This window comes from Accipiter gentilis, chromosome 3 (assembly GCF_929443795.1).
Source record: "Accipiter gentilis chromosome 3, bAccGen1.1, whole genome shotgun sequence".
NCBI lineage: Eukaryota > Metazoa > Chordata > Aves > Accipitriformes > Accipitridae > Astur > Astur gentilis.
The window spans coordinates 3904808-3921424 of record NC_064882.1 but is presented as its reverse complement, the minus strand read 5'-3'; positions in this window follow the sequence as shown (position 1 = coordinate 3921424).

The window sequence follows — 16617 nt, the reverse complement described above, 5'->3', positions numbered from 1 at the left end:
TTACTGACCTGTGCCCGAAGGCAAGGACCGTCCTCAGGCAACAAGCAGAGCATCTGTTTTTGTGAATGCATATAATCACATGCATTTTAATGTTAGGAAATCTGCAGTTGCCATAGATTGTAGGGTTCCCCTACCAAATTCAGAAAAAACAGCCATTCAGCCTAGTACAGGTTTTTTACTTCCTGACCACACTCAAAATTACATGTGCAAAATCTGTGATGCACTATACTTATTGGTCTCAAAAACAAAAGATATGAAAGATGTGCCTGGGCTTTGGTAAGAAAAAAATCTTTTTTTCTTCCGATATAAACCCAAAAGCCTTTAACATATTAAAAAACTACCAAGCTAGAAGCAGCAGATGAAACCCTCTGCTGTGTAGAGACTCTGCACAAGTAGGCCTGTTCTGACTTGGCACAAGAGTGAGAGTGGCTATTTTCTGGTTTTGCCATCGGTGTTGGAGAAGAAGCAAGTTTGCCCCCATCCTTGCTGGTTTGGCACATTTACAAGGAGGCTCATCAAGACCTTTTAGCAAGAGTTTGTGGAGAGGAGCACCAAGTAACTTAATCACTGGCCACACATGGAATTACAGGCCAGGCTTGAAGGGTTCATGCATCTTTTATGTTATGGATAGAGATCTTAATCATACATATGTTTATTGTGCTTTCCTTTATTATGTCTAGATGAGAAGATAAATAGAAAGGTAATGTGATAGTGACAAAACAGACAGACTAAATGTACTTCTGTGCTTCTTAAGTAAGGCACTAAAGTTGGCCAAAAAATGTTTGCTAGAGGTTCTGTTTTCATTATTCACCCCTTGGTTGGCATCTGCAATAGCTCACAATGTTAATGGCAGCCTGGCAATTACTTTGATACGTTTCCTTTCTCTACAACACAGTTTTAAAGAATTTGCATCAGCAATACAGTATCCTGTATGGCAGGGACCACAATAACACTTTCAGGTTCAGTTTTACATACCCATGTATTCCTCTGTGTTGTCCTCTATGCCTCCCAGGTAAGCACTGCTCACATATGCACCAGGAAAAAGTATCATTTGAGCCAAGGCAAAGCCCTTGAGGATCAGGGCCATCAATAGTAAGTAATTTTTATCAGTAACAAATCAATGACTTAAAATATGGGCCAAGAGGAAACAGCTTCTGAACACTAGGACAGAACTCGCTTGGCAAAACTAATTTTTATCCCTGTCAGCCCCATTCAGATAGATGCCATCTTTCCTGTTACTAAAAGGATCTATACATTCTTCCGACCACCAGCTCTGACAATTCTGCTGAGAACCATTTTTCCCAGTACATCATTATAAGTTTGCCTTTAAAATGAGTTATAAGTATCTAAGCCTGAAATATGCCAGAATGGCAGTTAAGGAAGTTCAGAGGAAGAGAAAAAGGTGCTAAGCCTGTCAAGCTGAGACAGCAGAGTGTTATGAATGCAGCTACCTAGCAAATCAGTCATGGAAGAAAGTTAAGCAAAAAGCAGCACTCTTCTTGAACTCCACAGTAAATCTGAGTGTGGAGTATTGCCTGTCCACTAGAAAAAAAAGTTTAGAAACTTTTTATTGAGACCATCAAAGAAATTATTACGTGGTAAGCCCAAAAATGCCAAGGTCAGGTAATTATTTTGAAAAAATTTCCAGTAAAATTGTCCCTACATGTTTATAAATTCACTGAAATAGCACAAAATTTAAAGCTGCAGAATGACTCCACTTTGAAAACTAACTGAGAAGAAAGGGATTCAGGTTCAAGCAAATACTCAGTATCAAAGTTTGAGCCTGAATAACCGAATAAAAAAATGCATAAAACATCCAGGATTTTTCTCTCTTCAGTACATGTATATCTGAATACGCAATCTCTTTCAGATAATACATTACCTCTGATTGGAAACAGAGGAGGTCAGAGTAACTAAGCATCATTTGTTATTGTGGGTTTATTACCTGTATAAAATAAGTTGAAGGCTTCACGTTAAACTAATGTAAATGGATGACCACAGAAAACTCGTTTTAAGCAATCTCTTTGCTGATGGCCTTGGTAAACCTTTCGAAATCCTCGTAACTATAAAGAATACAAAATCCTTTTACCCTGATGGTGTTTTTTGCAGGTAAACACATTTGTACATGACAACACATTTTGGGAAAGAAAGCCTCAGCCTATAGATTAATCCCTTAGTCTCCCTGGGCTTCAAACTTCATTCAGTACAAAGCAGTTGAAGGGAAGGCCAGTCAACATGCTAAAGGGAAAACGTCCAGCTCCTCAGCAAGTGAATGTCTGGTAGAGATAATCTGTTCAGAGGTAATCCATTTCAGATCTCCCATAGTCATTAGAGAAGGTCCGTTAACCAGTCTCAGGAGTTCAGCTATGCATCAAATTCGACTTACTGAGGCTTTCTTCTGTGTTTGTTTTGAAAAGAGAAAACCACACTGGTCAGGACCACCCCAGTATCCATACCTGCTCTAGGTTGCAGGGAGGAAAAAAAAGTGCAAATCTACATGGTTTAGAAAGGGGGTGGCTAAGGAGATTTTGCTTTCCTAGTGGTTTTAATCTAGAGCTAGAAATGCACAAGTAGGAAACCATGCCCGGCTTATTACTATAACAGCAAGATGCTGGCAATTCTCACTTCATACACCCAGATTGTAAAATCCTGAGCATGAAATACATTGCTCTCCCACCTTTCTATAGAACTAAATGTGATAAATTCGAGCATTAGACCCTTTCAAAATTTTCAAATCAAAGTGCTTTAAATGAGAGATGAATTAGACCATCTGGCTTAGGGAATTTAAATGACTTCCCACTCACATTTGGTATTTAACTATAATTAGACCAATAGATCTGAAACTTTTCACTAGACTAACAAAAATGCCATTACCCCCTTTGTCCTGCCTTTCTGTCCTTGCACATCACTGTGCAGTCCCAAAAGTACAGCTCTGCTATTCCCTAGCTATCCATAGTATATTTTCACAAGAAGAAGTCGGAAATCTGAAAAGAAAAAAATTTTCTAAACCTGCTCTTGGCTCCAAAGAGGAGTAGGATCAAGCTTCCCATGCAATGCAACTCCATCACCCTGCAGCAGAGCAGCATGGGGGTTAAAAAGACCACCAAGTCCTGTTAGGTGTGGACAGCTGAGAACAACTGTAGTGTTGATCTATAGCTGAAGGGACACATGCTGCCCACGGACTCCAGAAGTGGCACGTGATACCAAATGTGGATCACACATGTTAATACCCATTTTTTATTTGATTTTACAGCACAGCCACCTTGTCACAGCAGGAATGAATATAAATCCTCCTGTAACAGATATTCATTGCTTCTCAGTATATATGTTATAGACACAGCATAGACTCATTTGCCAGTAACTTCACTACAGGGCATTTCCAAATTAACAGAGAAAAGAGTGATTTTTTTTTAGAGCTCTTTTTAGGTCACTTTCTGTATTTTTAACAGCAATTCAGGTGTAAAAATGTGAGAACTTGCTAATTATTATGTGTTTAGAGGATTAGCTAGACTTCTTTTTCTCACATTTGACAGGCAAATCAGCTTCTCGAGGCTGTGACGTCTTCAGTGATAAAAGGCTCCTGTGTGTGTTGTCATTAATTTGTCAAATTTATTTTTTTTTTTACTGCAAAGCAAACAGAAGTTCCTTAGACCCAATTAGGGGCTTTTTTTTCAGGATGGTAAAAGAATTAAGAAATGTGCTCTCCTACCAGTCCAATGGTAACTCATCAAGCTACCATGGAGTGACAGAGATTCAAGAATGGCATTAAAAAAAATCCCACGGTGAAGTTATCTGACCTTAGAGCAAAGATGACCTGCAGCACTTACCTTGCGAGGAACTTTATTGGATACATCCTGCAATATTTAGGTAATAAAGCAAGACTAACTTTTATCAGGAGAGATTTTTTCACTTCTTTCTCAGACAAAAATACCATTTACCAGATGACGAGGAATTACTTGCAAATCGCATAAAGGCTTCTGCATTTTCCTTCTGAATCACAAAAATCTGTAGAGAATAGGCAAAAAAAAATATCTGGCATCCCATAAGTCATTCTTTTCATTGGAAATAATACAAAAAGGGTTTCTTTTTTTATCCTTAAGCTGCCACATCACATTGTAACTACAGACTTAATCAGAGATCTCGCAGCATGCTGCCAGTCTATCCCAGTCCCTGCTGTCACTAACAAACATGTCTGTTTCTGTCAGAAGTGTGGAGCTACTCAAACCCCGATTCTCTTTATTGCTTAGCCACAATAACCTTTCTTTCCTGACAGCTAACATGCAATAAATATTAAAGGTACCCAATAAAGGCAGAGAGCAGAAAAAAAAAAAAAAAATCAAAGATTTCGCTAGTGCTTTCCTTCATACTGGTTAAGAACCTGCTATTGAGAGTCCCAATGTCAAAAAACTGGGGAGAGGATTGCTCTCTCCTGTCACTGGTCTTCCTAGTAACTTTTCCTCAATATTGCCTGGTGAAATCCAAATTTCTTTTGTAAGTAGCCCAACGAACCTACAGATATCTGTTCCTGAACAGTGAAAAACAAAATTAAGCTTTTAATCCCAGATTTATTTTAAGGTCAGATCTGAAGTGAAATAAATCAAGTAGCAGGGGAACGAAGCTGATTACTAAAACCATTATCAGGCAGGATGCATAGACACAAAACACAGTGACATGGAAAACTTAGCAGTAAGTTTCACAAATATGGAAATGGTAAAAAAACCCAACTGTTTTCTAAAAGATGAAAAGCCAGATCAAGAAGAAGTATCAATATAGTAACAATTATGATTTAGAATAAAATATTGTAGTGATGCATGGACTGTAGTAACTCTTGACAAGTGCAGCAGTTTGCTTGTATTTTTAACTTAAAAATCATAAATGCCATGTGCTATACCGAACAGTTCTATTTCTGGGGGAGGGAAGCCCTATGAGTTTATTTATACCAACTTTTGGCCTATCAATTCTCTTAAACTTCTTTTACGAACTCTCATCTTCCCCCTATATCCCCTGTCTCCACTAAAAAAAAAAAAGAAAAGAAAAAAAATAATCCCCTGAACACAGTGAAACTTCTACCAGTGTCTCCTCATCCAGGTCTTTGGCATTACTCAGGAGCACAGTCACTATATTCTCATAGCATTTAAAACATCGGTCTTCTATTTTAATAACGTTGTGTAAAAGCCACAGCACAGTCCTGAGCTGATAATCCCATCCAAATGAACTATTTAGCAGGCTATTTGGCCAACTTTCATTTTTCTTGGGACACCACTTTTCTTTTAAAAAAATATAAAAACATTGAATTATAGATCAGCCTTCAAAAACTTGCGTCTATCTAGCTGTTGGCATTTCCTAACTAGGAAGAATCTGTTTATTAATTCCTAATAGACATTATTCTTTGGAATTCACCAAGGGCAGGGCAGAAGTTCACATCAAATAGCATCATGTATCTGCTTTACATATAAAGCAGTTGGTTATAATGATTTGTGTCACAGCAACACATGGATGAGCCAGAAATATCTTGGCTCCATTTCAGTAAGTGATATTTAAATAATGTGGTCCCTGAATAATACATACTGTCTTCTGGTACTCTCTAACAGGATGAGGAAGGTGAGGAAGAAGGGGTGGCATGTGCTAAAAGCCATCTAAGATCAATGACAAACAGTGAACAGAAAACAGTTTTCTGATTTCCATTTCACAGAATCACAGAATGGCTGACATTGGAAGGGACCTCTAGAGGTCATTTTGTCTAACCCTCTGCTCAAGCAGGATCACCTAGAACAGGTTGCTCAGGACCATGTCCAGCTGGCTTTTGAATGCCTCCAAGGATGGAGTTTCTACCACCTCTCTGGGTTCATTTCAGAAGTCTGTTCTCCAGACACATTATGAAACTCACTTTAAAAAAATGTAAAAAGTAAAATAAATTGTGATTTTTTTTAAATTTCTGATGAAAACTAAAAATTTTTTTTTTTTCCCAAATAATTTTGTTGTGTTTTTTAATTGTTTTTAGGACATTCATTGATGGTCAAGATTTTAACATGATTAGTGGTCTATATGATCAGGAGCAGAACTCAAATACAAATAGAACATTGATAGGTTTTTCCAAGCTATCGCACAGCACACACTTAATACACTAATACTTATGCAGTATTTTGCACATTAAAAGCAAATTGGATAATTATGCAACTATTTAATTGTACCAAAATCTGGAACATATGCTACATAATAAAAAATTTAATTACCACAGTTATTACTTTTTATTTATTTCTTTGTGTAGAGACAAGGCCTTCCTGTTTATGTATTGCAAAGAAGAATTTATGATCACTCTTTTCTAAGGAGAAGAAGCTAAAATTTATCTTCTGGGCAGCAAACACATGCATGTAATATTCTGTTCTGTTATCTAGTGTTCATCCAAGCCCTTCTGGAATCACCTTTTCATAGAATAAATCCCATTCTGAAGTTATTAACGGTGGCATTATACTTGTCTACTAAAAATTTTCATTAGACGCTGCCTTCACAGACAGCATTAATCATAAACCTGATCCTAACACTGCAAACTCAAATAAAATTAAAAGAATAATGGAATTCCTTTTAATTACATTGAAAAGAAGTGTCATAATTTTCCCTCAAAAATGAAGATGATGAATTTTGGTATCCCAGAGATACTACAATCAATATACCTAAATCTGCAGACTGCAGGAAGGCACTTACTGACATTTTTGTGGAATAACACCTCAGAACCTTTTCTATAGCTACATGCCAAATCAGTATTTTCTGGTGGACTACAGACTAGCAACTGAGAAAGAACAAATCCTAAGAATAAACTAGTGTAAAACATCACTGTCACCATGTGAAACACCTTTGGTCACTCCACTCCAAGCAAGCAAGCAAATGGGAAAAGGAAAGGGCCATGATCTGGGACAAAAAGTCTTTAAAGGAAATTTAGCAATTATTTCATAGGTAGAGTCCTGTATCTGAAGAAACAACTCCCTAAAAATGCATACAAAAAAGCAAATCTGAAGGCAGTACTAATCTTTCCTCTCTTCCATGCCTTGAAACTTGCATTCGATCTTATAAATGACTCCCCAAAGAAAATAAGGAGACCAAAAAGGCTAAAAACAATTAACTCGTAACAATGCAAGGTCCCTGTGGGGACATAAATAGAATTTGACCACAACCAAACTTTGCCTTGTCCCTAGGTACCTGCTGTACACATTGAAGAAATGCACTTAATGTGAAATGAGCAAGTGCCAAATGAGAAAATTTTGAGGTTTCACTCTAAGAAGTAAATAAGTTTGGCAGCTACTGAAGATTTTTAGGTCAGAAAATTTTAAGAGGAGGTTTTCAGATGAGATTTTCAGTGTTTCCTAGTGTTAGCAAGGCTAACAATAAATTCACGTTAGTTCTAACATTGCCAGCAAAGTCACTATGGCATTATACTACTTCCATTATGGGATCTGGCAGATGGTGGCAAGTGCAATTACCTACAGATGTTTTTTTAAAAAATGAAATTAAAGTAAGTATGAGATATAACTTTTTGTATGTATATATTTTTCCCTCTAGAAAGAAAATAAAAAGGGAGAAAGAAAAAGTAATAAACATCTCTTAAAATTGCTTTAGTTAAAAAGGCATTAATTACTTTTTTTCCAGTAATAAAAAAATCAAATAAATGATTTTCAAAGAAACTTTTAGCATTTAACCAAGACCGAAATAAAAATCCAGGTTCTAATAGGAATGGGGCATTAAATGATTTCTCATGAAAAAGCAATATTACATTTGAACTGCTATAAAGGTCTTTTTCTTCACAAGCATGTTAGAGTAAATTATCAGTGACTCCTTTATGCCAGTCAAATGCTATTAATGTCAAAAAGCTTGGTGAAAGGAAAGCTTACTACTTTTACATCCATTTTTTAATACTACTGGATGAGATCCTTAAGTAAGATGTTACAAGAATACCAGTTCCAGTCAATAGGTCATGCAATTTTTTTTCTCTGATGATCCAGATGTGGCTTTCCTAGTCCTAATATTCAACCAATAAAAGGAAAGGACAATAAGTCCCCCAGGAGCTTTTGCCTAACACTAGGTTTCCCTTTCAAGAATTTACAATGAAGGTCAACAACGGCAAGATGTATGGCCTGATTATTGAGACTTTTTATAAAGCATTTGACAAATTTCCACTAGACAAGCCTTCTTTCAAGGAACAAGCCAGAGAACAAAGAAAAGGTGGTGTAAGAGGGAAAATAATACAGTGTGAAGTACTTGTAAAATCATAAAATCACTTACTTTCTGAGTCAATTGCTAGTTCCCAAGGAGTATGAAGTTGGCCATCTGCTGCTGCTCAAATCATATGTGAAGGGTCTTCTGCTGAAAGAGATCTGTTGAGCATATGAAATCCTGAGACTAAGAGCAACCTTGGAGCTTCCTGACTGCTGTAGCAATTCTTAGAAGACTGGAATTATTTAGTGGCAAAATAGATGCAATGAAGGTGGAGAACAGATCCAGATACATGGAGAATTGACTTGTGCAGCAGATACCTATTAGCTATGATGACTGTCAATAGATAATAGCCTGAGAGCAGAATGACACTTAATGGGCTCTTCACAATGAAAAAGAAGTCTCCCCACTAAAGTCACATTTGAAAAAGGGAACAACATATTACAGTTTGGCATCGTTAGAGGAGGTACAATTGAAAGTCATACCTGCTCCCTCTAAACACAAGGCCATTTCTTCAGAGGATGTGTTGATTGCTTCATGAGCCTGCTGAGAAGATGCCACTTAAGGGTGACTTGTAGGACAGGAAGGATGTGTAGAAGTTCTGTTTTGGTTCTCTCCAACAGCTTCAAGGAGGAAAGTCAGGATCTGCTATATGCTTTCATAGCTCAAAGAAGACTGAAGCCATTTTCTGGAGTAAGATACCCGAGTGTCTTCTATGACTAGAAGAAGAGCTACAGGAATTAATTTTCTGCAAAAAGAGGCAGTCTTACTAATGGCACTAATGGCTGGGGTTTTCTGCATGTGTAGTCAGTCCATGTGTTGACCTTCTGAATTTACTATAGGGAAGAAATGAGAGTAACTTGTCTAAAACCAGTATCTGGTCTGGTAAGACTCAGAGGGAAGGGCTCAGATTGCCACTACAATTAGATCATAAAGTGAAGAACATGTTGTTGCCCTGGACAAATAGAAAAAGTAACTATTCTTATAACTACTCATCATTTTCATTTGTTTCTGTTTTGGGTTTGTGTGGTCAGGCTTTTGGTCGCAGGGGAGGTGCTGCAGGGCCGGCTCCTGTGAGAAGCTGCTAGAAGCTTCCCTGGCTCCAAGTCGGACCCACCTCTGGCCCAGGCCGAGCCCATCAGTGATGGCTGGTAGTGCCTCTGGGAGAACAGATTTAGGAAGGGGAACCTGCAGTGAGTGGGGGGATTGGAACGTGAGAGGAACCCCTCTGCAGACACCGAGGTCAGTGAAGGAGGGGGAGGAGGGGCTGCCCCTGCAACCTGTGGTGAGATGGCAGGGTGTCCCCCCCCAGCCCATGGAGGGAAGTGGGGGAGCAGATGCCCACCTGCAGCCCAGGAAGCGAGGAGCCCACACCAGAGCAGGGGATGCCCCCCAAGATGGCCGGGACTCCATGGGAAAGCCCGCACTGCAGCAGTCTGTGCCTGAAGGACTGCGGCCAGTGGGAAGGACCCACGGCGGAGCAGGGGAAGAGTGAGGAGTCCTCCCCCTGAGGAGGAAGGAGCAGCAGAGACAAGGTGTGATGAACTGACACCAACCCCCATTCCCCGTCCCCCTGTGCCACGGGGGAGGAGGAGGTAGAGAGAAACGGGAATGGGGTTGAGCAGGGAAAAAGGGAGGGGTTGGGAGAAGGTGTTTTAAGGTTTGGTTTTACTTCTCATTATCCTTGTTTTGATTTGATTGGTAGTAAGTTGTTTTTTCCCCAAGTTGAGCCTGTCTTTTGCCCGTGACCCTAAGTGGTGAGTGATCCCTCCCTGTCCTTGTCTCAACCCACAAGCGCTTTTTAATATTTTCTCTTCCTCATCGCACTGGGGCCAGGGAGGGGAAGAGTGAGCAAGCAGCTTCGTGGTGCTTTTTTGCTAGCTAGGCTTAAACCACAACAGTTTCCTTCTTTATTATTTGCCAGGTAGTGTCTGCTAGATAGCACTGCTTAGGCATAATGCCTCTTACTAAATAGCAGCTGTTATGGTCTTCCTTAGGGTAAAGGCAAAGCCCAATGGACATCCCTGTCTTTGGTTCAGTATGTCCTGTTTTAGATATGTTGGTATTCTTATACTGAGTCAATGAATACCTTTAGTGGCATGTGAAATTGCTCCTCCAGAACTCGAGGGGATATGAAAAACTGATAACTCACTTTCTCTAAGGCACCTATGATTTTACCATACTATATCATATCCCCACTTAGCACCTTTACTCCAGGACTGAGAGTCCCAACCTGTTTATCTTCCTCATTTGAACCAATGTTACCTTTGATTATCCTTGTAATCCTTTCCTGTAAATTTCATACTCTTTGGAAACAGGGAAGACACAGAGATTAGCACAGAGAAGGAGCAGCATGTGCTTATACAGTGAGATAAATTATGTTCTTTGAGTTTTGTTCCCTATTTCTTTCCATTCTCCCCCAAATAATTTCTGATATAATTGGCTTTCTTTGACTGTCATTGAGCATTCAAGTGATATTTTTGAAGAATTTTGTGTATAAATCTGTTCTAAGTTATTATTCATTTCTGAACTGGTAATATTTAATTTAGACCTTGCTGTGTGTGTAAAGTTAGTGCCTAAACATCATTTTATATTTCAGACATGGGAAAAAAAAAAAATCAGCTCACACCTTTCAAACATATATTGTTGAGTGGAAAATTGTAAAGCTACAAGCAGTCTATGAGGTGGACACTGAAAACCTGGAAAGGATTTCAGCTCTGACAAACAAGCCAGGATGGAACACAACAATGGATCACATATCTCTGCCTAACTGTAGCTGATATTCTTACTAAGTATTTCTTAACTTTCAGTTGGGATGATTTCAAATTTAAAGTCACCTTGAAACTGCATAATTTAGCTAATTTCTTAGCAACATAGCTAAGAAAAAAATTCAGGGAGCTCTGGAAATTTCACTGCTGTGTTTCGATGCAGTAATCATTTGACGACACCAAGCTGAGTGGAGCGGTTGACATGCCCAAGGGGCAGGATGCCATTCAGAGGGACCTGGACAAGCTCAAGAAGTGGACCCATGTGAACCTCATGAAGTTCAACAAGGCCAAGTGCAAGGTTCTGCACATGGGTTGGGCTACCCCCTGGTACCAATACAGGCCAGGGGATGAAGGGATTGAGAGCAGCCCTGTGGAGAAGGACTTGGGGGTGTTGGTTGACGAGAAGCTCAACATGACCCACCAATGTGCATTTGCAGCCCAGAAAGCCAACTGTATCCTGGGCTGCATCAAAAGAAGAGTGACCAGCAGGTCAAGGGAGGTGATTCTGCCCCTCTACTCTGCTCTGGTGAGACCCCACCTGGAGTACGGTGTCCAGCTCTGGAGTCCTCAGCACAGGAAAGACATGGACCTGTTGGAGCTGGTCCAGAAGAGGGCCACAAAAATGATCAGAGGGATGGAACACCCTTCCTATGTAGACAGGCTGAGAGAGTTGGGGTTGTTCAGCCTGGAGAAGAGAAGGCTCTGAGGAGACCTTATTGCAGACTTCCAATACTTAAAGGGAGCTTTTAAGAAAGATGGGGACAGACTTTAGCATGGCCTGCTGTGATAGGACAAGGGGTAATGGCTTTAAACTCAAAGAGGGTAGATTCAGACTAGATACAAGGAAGAAATTTTTCACAATGAGTGTGGTGAGAGACTGGAATGGGTTGCCCAGAAAGGTGGTAGATGCCCCATCCCTGGAAACATTCAAGGTAATGTTGGATGGGGCTCTGAGCAACCTGGTCTAGTGGAAGGTATCCCCACCCATGGCAGGAGGGTTGGACTAGATGACCTTCAAAAGTCCCTTCCAACCCAAGCCGTTCTATGATTCTATGATAATTTCAAAAATCAACATTTTTGATTCCTGGATTCAACTAAAGGAAATTATGAGAAGCCATTGCTTTCTAAGCAAAGTACCTGACATGATCTAACGTCAGCATTCTTAATGTGCAAAAAAACCCGAAACAAGCGATAATTAGGTTTAAGACAGTGATTACAATGCATAACTCTCAACATGTGATTTTTGATTTTTAAACGTTTTTGTCACAAAAACGTGTTAATGCCAAAGCAAAACTGCAACTTTTGACTTTTTTCTTTGTGCAAATATGCTGCAGACCACTTCTATCCCAAGGGAGAGTGACTGGAATCCCTCCCAGTGTGAAAAATATAGTTTTGGCAATGTACAGATGTTTGCTCCATGAGCAGGTATAATCCCAGAGGTATGGGATAAAGCATTAGCTACAGACTGATACAGATAAAGATCACAAGACTAACAGAGCCTTTAGAAAAAGCGGGGGGGGGGGGGGGGGGGTGGAGCAAGAGTGGTTTGGGGCTTTCTCACCCTCACTAGGTTACTATTTTTCAAAAACCTGCCTTGGTAGTTGTATTGGTTTTGTCTGGCAAGATTTTGGTAGCGGGGGTGAGGTTACAGGGGTGGCTTCTGTAAGAAGCTGCTGGAAGCTTCCCCTGTGTCCGACAGAGCCCATACCAGCCGGCTCTAAGATGGACCCGCTGCCGGCCAAGGCTGAGCCCATCACTGATAGTGGTAACGCCTCTGGGATAACATTTTTAAGAAGGAATAAAAAGTTGGGACACACAGAAATGGCAGCTGGAGAGAGAGTGAGAACATGTGAGAGACACAACCCTGCAGACACTCAGGTCAGTGAAGAAGGAGGGGGAGGAGATGCTCCAGGCGCCAGAGATTCCCCTGCAGCCCGTGGGGAAGCCCCTGGTGAGGCAGGCTGTCCCCCTGCAGCCCAGGGAGGTCCACGGTGGAGCAGATCTCCACCTGCAGCCCGGGGAGGACCCCACGCAGGAGCAGGTGGGTTCCCGAAGGAGGCTGTGACCCCGTGGGAACCCCGCGCTGGAGCAGGCTCCTGGCAGGACCTGTGGATCTGCGGAGAGAGGAGCCCACGGAGCAGGTTTTCTGGCAGGACTTGTGACCCCGTGGGGGACCCACGCTGGAGCAGTGTGCTCCTGAAGGACTGCACGCCGTGGAATGGACCCATGCTGGAGCAGTTCGTGAAGAACTGCAGCCCATGGGAAGGGCCCATGTTGGAGAAGTTTGTGGAGGACTGTCTCCCATGGGTGGACCCCACGTTGGAGCAGGGGAAGAGTGTGATCAGCCCTCGTCCTGAGGAGGTGAAGCGGCAGAAAATATCGTGTGATGACCGTAAACCCCATCCCCATCCCCCTTGTGCCACTGGGGGGGCTTGCTGAAGGAATCCAGGAGTGAAGTTGTGCCCGGGAAGAAGGGAGGGGTGGAGGGAAGGTGTTCTGAGATTTGGTTTTATTTCTTATTACCTTACTCTGGCTGATTTGTAATAAATTGAGCTAATTTTCCCCAAGCTGAGTCTGTTTTGCCCATGACGGTAATTAGTGAATGATCTCTCCTGTCCTTATCTCGACCTGCAAGCTTTTTTGTTATATTTTTCTCTCCCCTGTCCAGCTGAGGATGGGGGAGTGATAGAACGGCTTTGGTGGGCACCTGGCATCCAGCCAGGGACAACCCATCACAGTAGTTTACTATTTTTTTAGACTTCTGCTTTGGTTTTTTTCCCCTTTGCTATAATTTCTTTATTTCTCTAACAATAGCTGGACCAAGAACACTCTACAAGTGAAGTTAAGAAGAAAAATTAGAAACAAACCTCACAAGCAGAAAATTTATTTCTTTTTGAGATAGATAAAACAGTAGGGAAAAGCAGCTAGCTGTTCTGCACTTAATAGTCCAACCAGGAGAAATGAATGGAAAGTTGAGACACCTGAAGAGCAAATGTCTTTTATGAAGATAAAGTTCAGAGCCCAGAGAGGCCACTGTTGTGGGACTATCCAGTTTGCATAACCTCACTATGCAAAAAGAGAAAAATCTTTCCTTTTATTCATTCATGCTTGAGCAAGCAGCAGCAGCAGCACTACCATAAAGCCCTTAGGCTTATGCAATTGCCCTCCAGCAAACCTTTACTCTGTGGCAGAACTGATCCTTCTGTGGTCAGGGTCTCAACACAACTACATCAGCTGCACAGGAGCACAGAGAAAAGAAACACAGAGAGGGATGAGACGTGCCAGGCAGTAGAGGTTTCTGAAACCCTGTGCTGCTCACGATAGCAACATTCACTCGGGGCTGCATGGCAAGGTTTCTGTCTGCACGCAGAAAGAAAAAGACCTATCCCTGTACAGCTGAAAATGACAGGAATTTTATGCAATTTTATTCCTACTGTTGAAGATTAATAGGCCTTCTTTTTCCATTGTTGTGTAGTGGTATTCAAGCAGCAGTGGAGTGGGAGAGAATTTAAGATAAATTGACGTCTAATTAACAGTAAAAAGACATATATTACAGATTTGAAAGGGGGGAAAAAGAGCTTCTTTCACTCACTTTCTCATAATAATTGAAAACTAAATATGGCCAGAGAACTGTTAACCAGGCAGCTAGTGCTTATGATATAAGTCAGATCTATCAATCACAGGAGTGAACTGTAAATTAGGGGATCTACTAATTACCTGTTTGGCCTTAAGACGTACCTTGTGCCAGCACTGACATTTCTTTTATCTTTAAAAAACTGATACAGGAAATTTACTTAGATGGCAATGCTTTTTCTGCCAGTATTGCTGATTCAAATGAAAGTTACTGTGCAGAGAGATAAAATAGTAATCTAATTTCTACCACATAAAATTCAAGCTATCTTAATGGACAAGATATACAGCTTTCAATGGCATTAGTCCACTTCTGCATCAGAATCTAAGTAAATTACCATTTATACAAACGACAGCCCTGGACAATTCCCTGCACTGAGGCAGGCAAGCATTTGTAATGGATGTAATAGATTACATCTGGGCAAACACCAGCTACAAACTACTTCTTCTGAGGAACTCTGTAATGTGCCAATAACACATCCTCAGCTTCTAGGCTGGTCAATGGTGCAATTCCTACAAATGCTTTGTGCCACAATGCCACTACGGGAGCTGAACTCATGTCAGCACTCACACGTAATTTCTGATGTGAATGATATGCTATAAAGCCACATAGCCGAATAAAAACATGTGTGTGGGGAGATTATGAGGGGAAAGAGCAGCATGAGCAATGAACTTAGAATCTTCACACTTTTTTATTCAGTGATAGGATCAGTCAGCTACTCAAATACATAGATGCTGCCCCAACACTGTCTGATTCTAATTCTTCTCCTGCCTTCCTTTCCTTTGAGCTTGCCTTACAGCATTACTAATTTTCTTTTCCTTTTTTTTTTTTTTTTTAACTAATAAAATTGTCTTCCCATGAGCAAAGATTATATTCAGGTGCATTTTCAAGGCATAAATTAAAACTGTTGGTAGGTTTTCTTTACAAAATTATTAAGAGTAATCAGTCTTATTTAAACCATACATTTTAAGCTGCTGTGCCTTCAAAGGAGCCTCCTTCCTACATTCTGGCAAGATTTCTAAGGATAGATCCTAGAGCTCTTACTGCTGAAGGAATCAGCCCTACTCAACATTTGATTTCCTCCTTTCATTGGAAACTAGTCTACCTTTCCGAGCATATGGGGCAATTGAGGGAAGCCAGTTCACTTGCACATGAAGAAAGATGGCCTGGGATCATCACCTTGTGCTGTTACACTGTCATTTCACATTGTGTATCCTTTCATTTGCGTTACGTTAACATATAAACTTGTGACATCCATTTGGTCACTATTACAATGAAGACACAGCCCAGTGACATTAGCTTTGCACAAATCTTTTCATCACACTGAGCAAACATGAAAACTTCCCAACAGCAAATAAATACATAAACTTCCATATAGATACAACTGTACATTTCAGGTAGCTGCCACAGATGTTAGACCTTAAGAATTCTTAGACAGTTTTTAACCATTTCAACCTCAATTTTAAAATGCATGCCTCATATGAACCAATCATGTTTTTATAGTAATTTTTTACTTTGGAGGATTCGGCTTGGATTTATACTGGTGACATCTTTAAAATCATCTCTAGATTTTCTTTTCTTCAAGAATGAATGTTTACACTAGAGAACAGATAGACAACTTCACACAACAGATTTTGAATTAAAGCATGCTTCAGTTCCTTAACACTAATGCAGCACAATGGAATATACAGAAGTGTAGTAAAACTGAGCAAGCCCCAAAGAAGTTTTGCATAATGCTCAAAACCAATCAATTTTGAATTACGGTATGCTTTCAAGTAACTGCATTATACTTGAGAAAGAAGGAAAAAGAATAACAGCACTATGGCTGTGAAATTGGACTCTTACTACAGATTGCTATTGCTGCGGTTTTTTTGAAAGAGGAGAAAACCTCAGTAATCTTTGCTAGCTTTCAAACAAATTCAACAAAGTATTTTGTTAATCCCTACTCTGTTCTAACACCCCAAACTCAGTAAAACTTGGTGTGGCCCTCCAGCCCCCTCAGGCACACAGAAA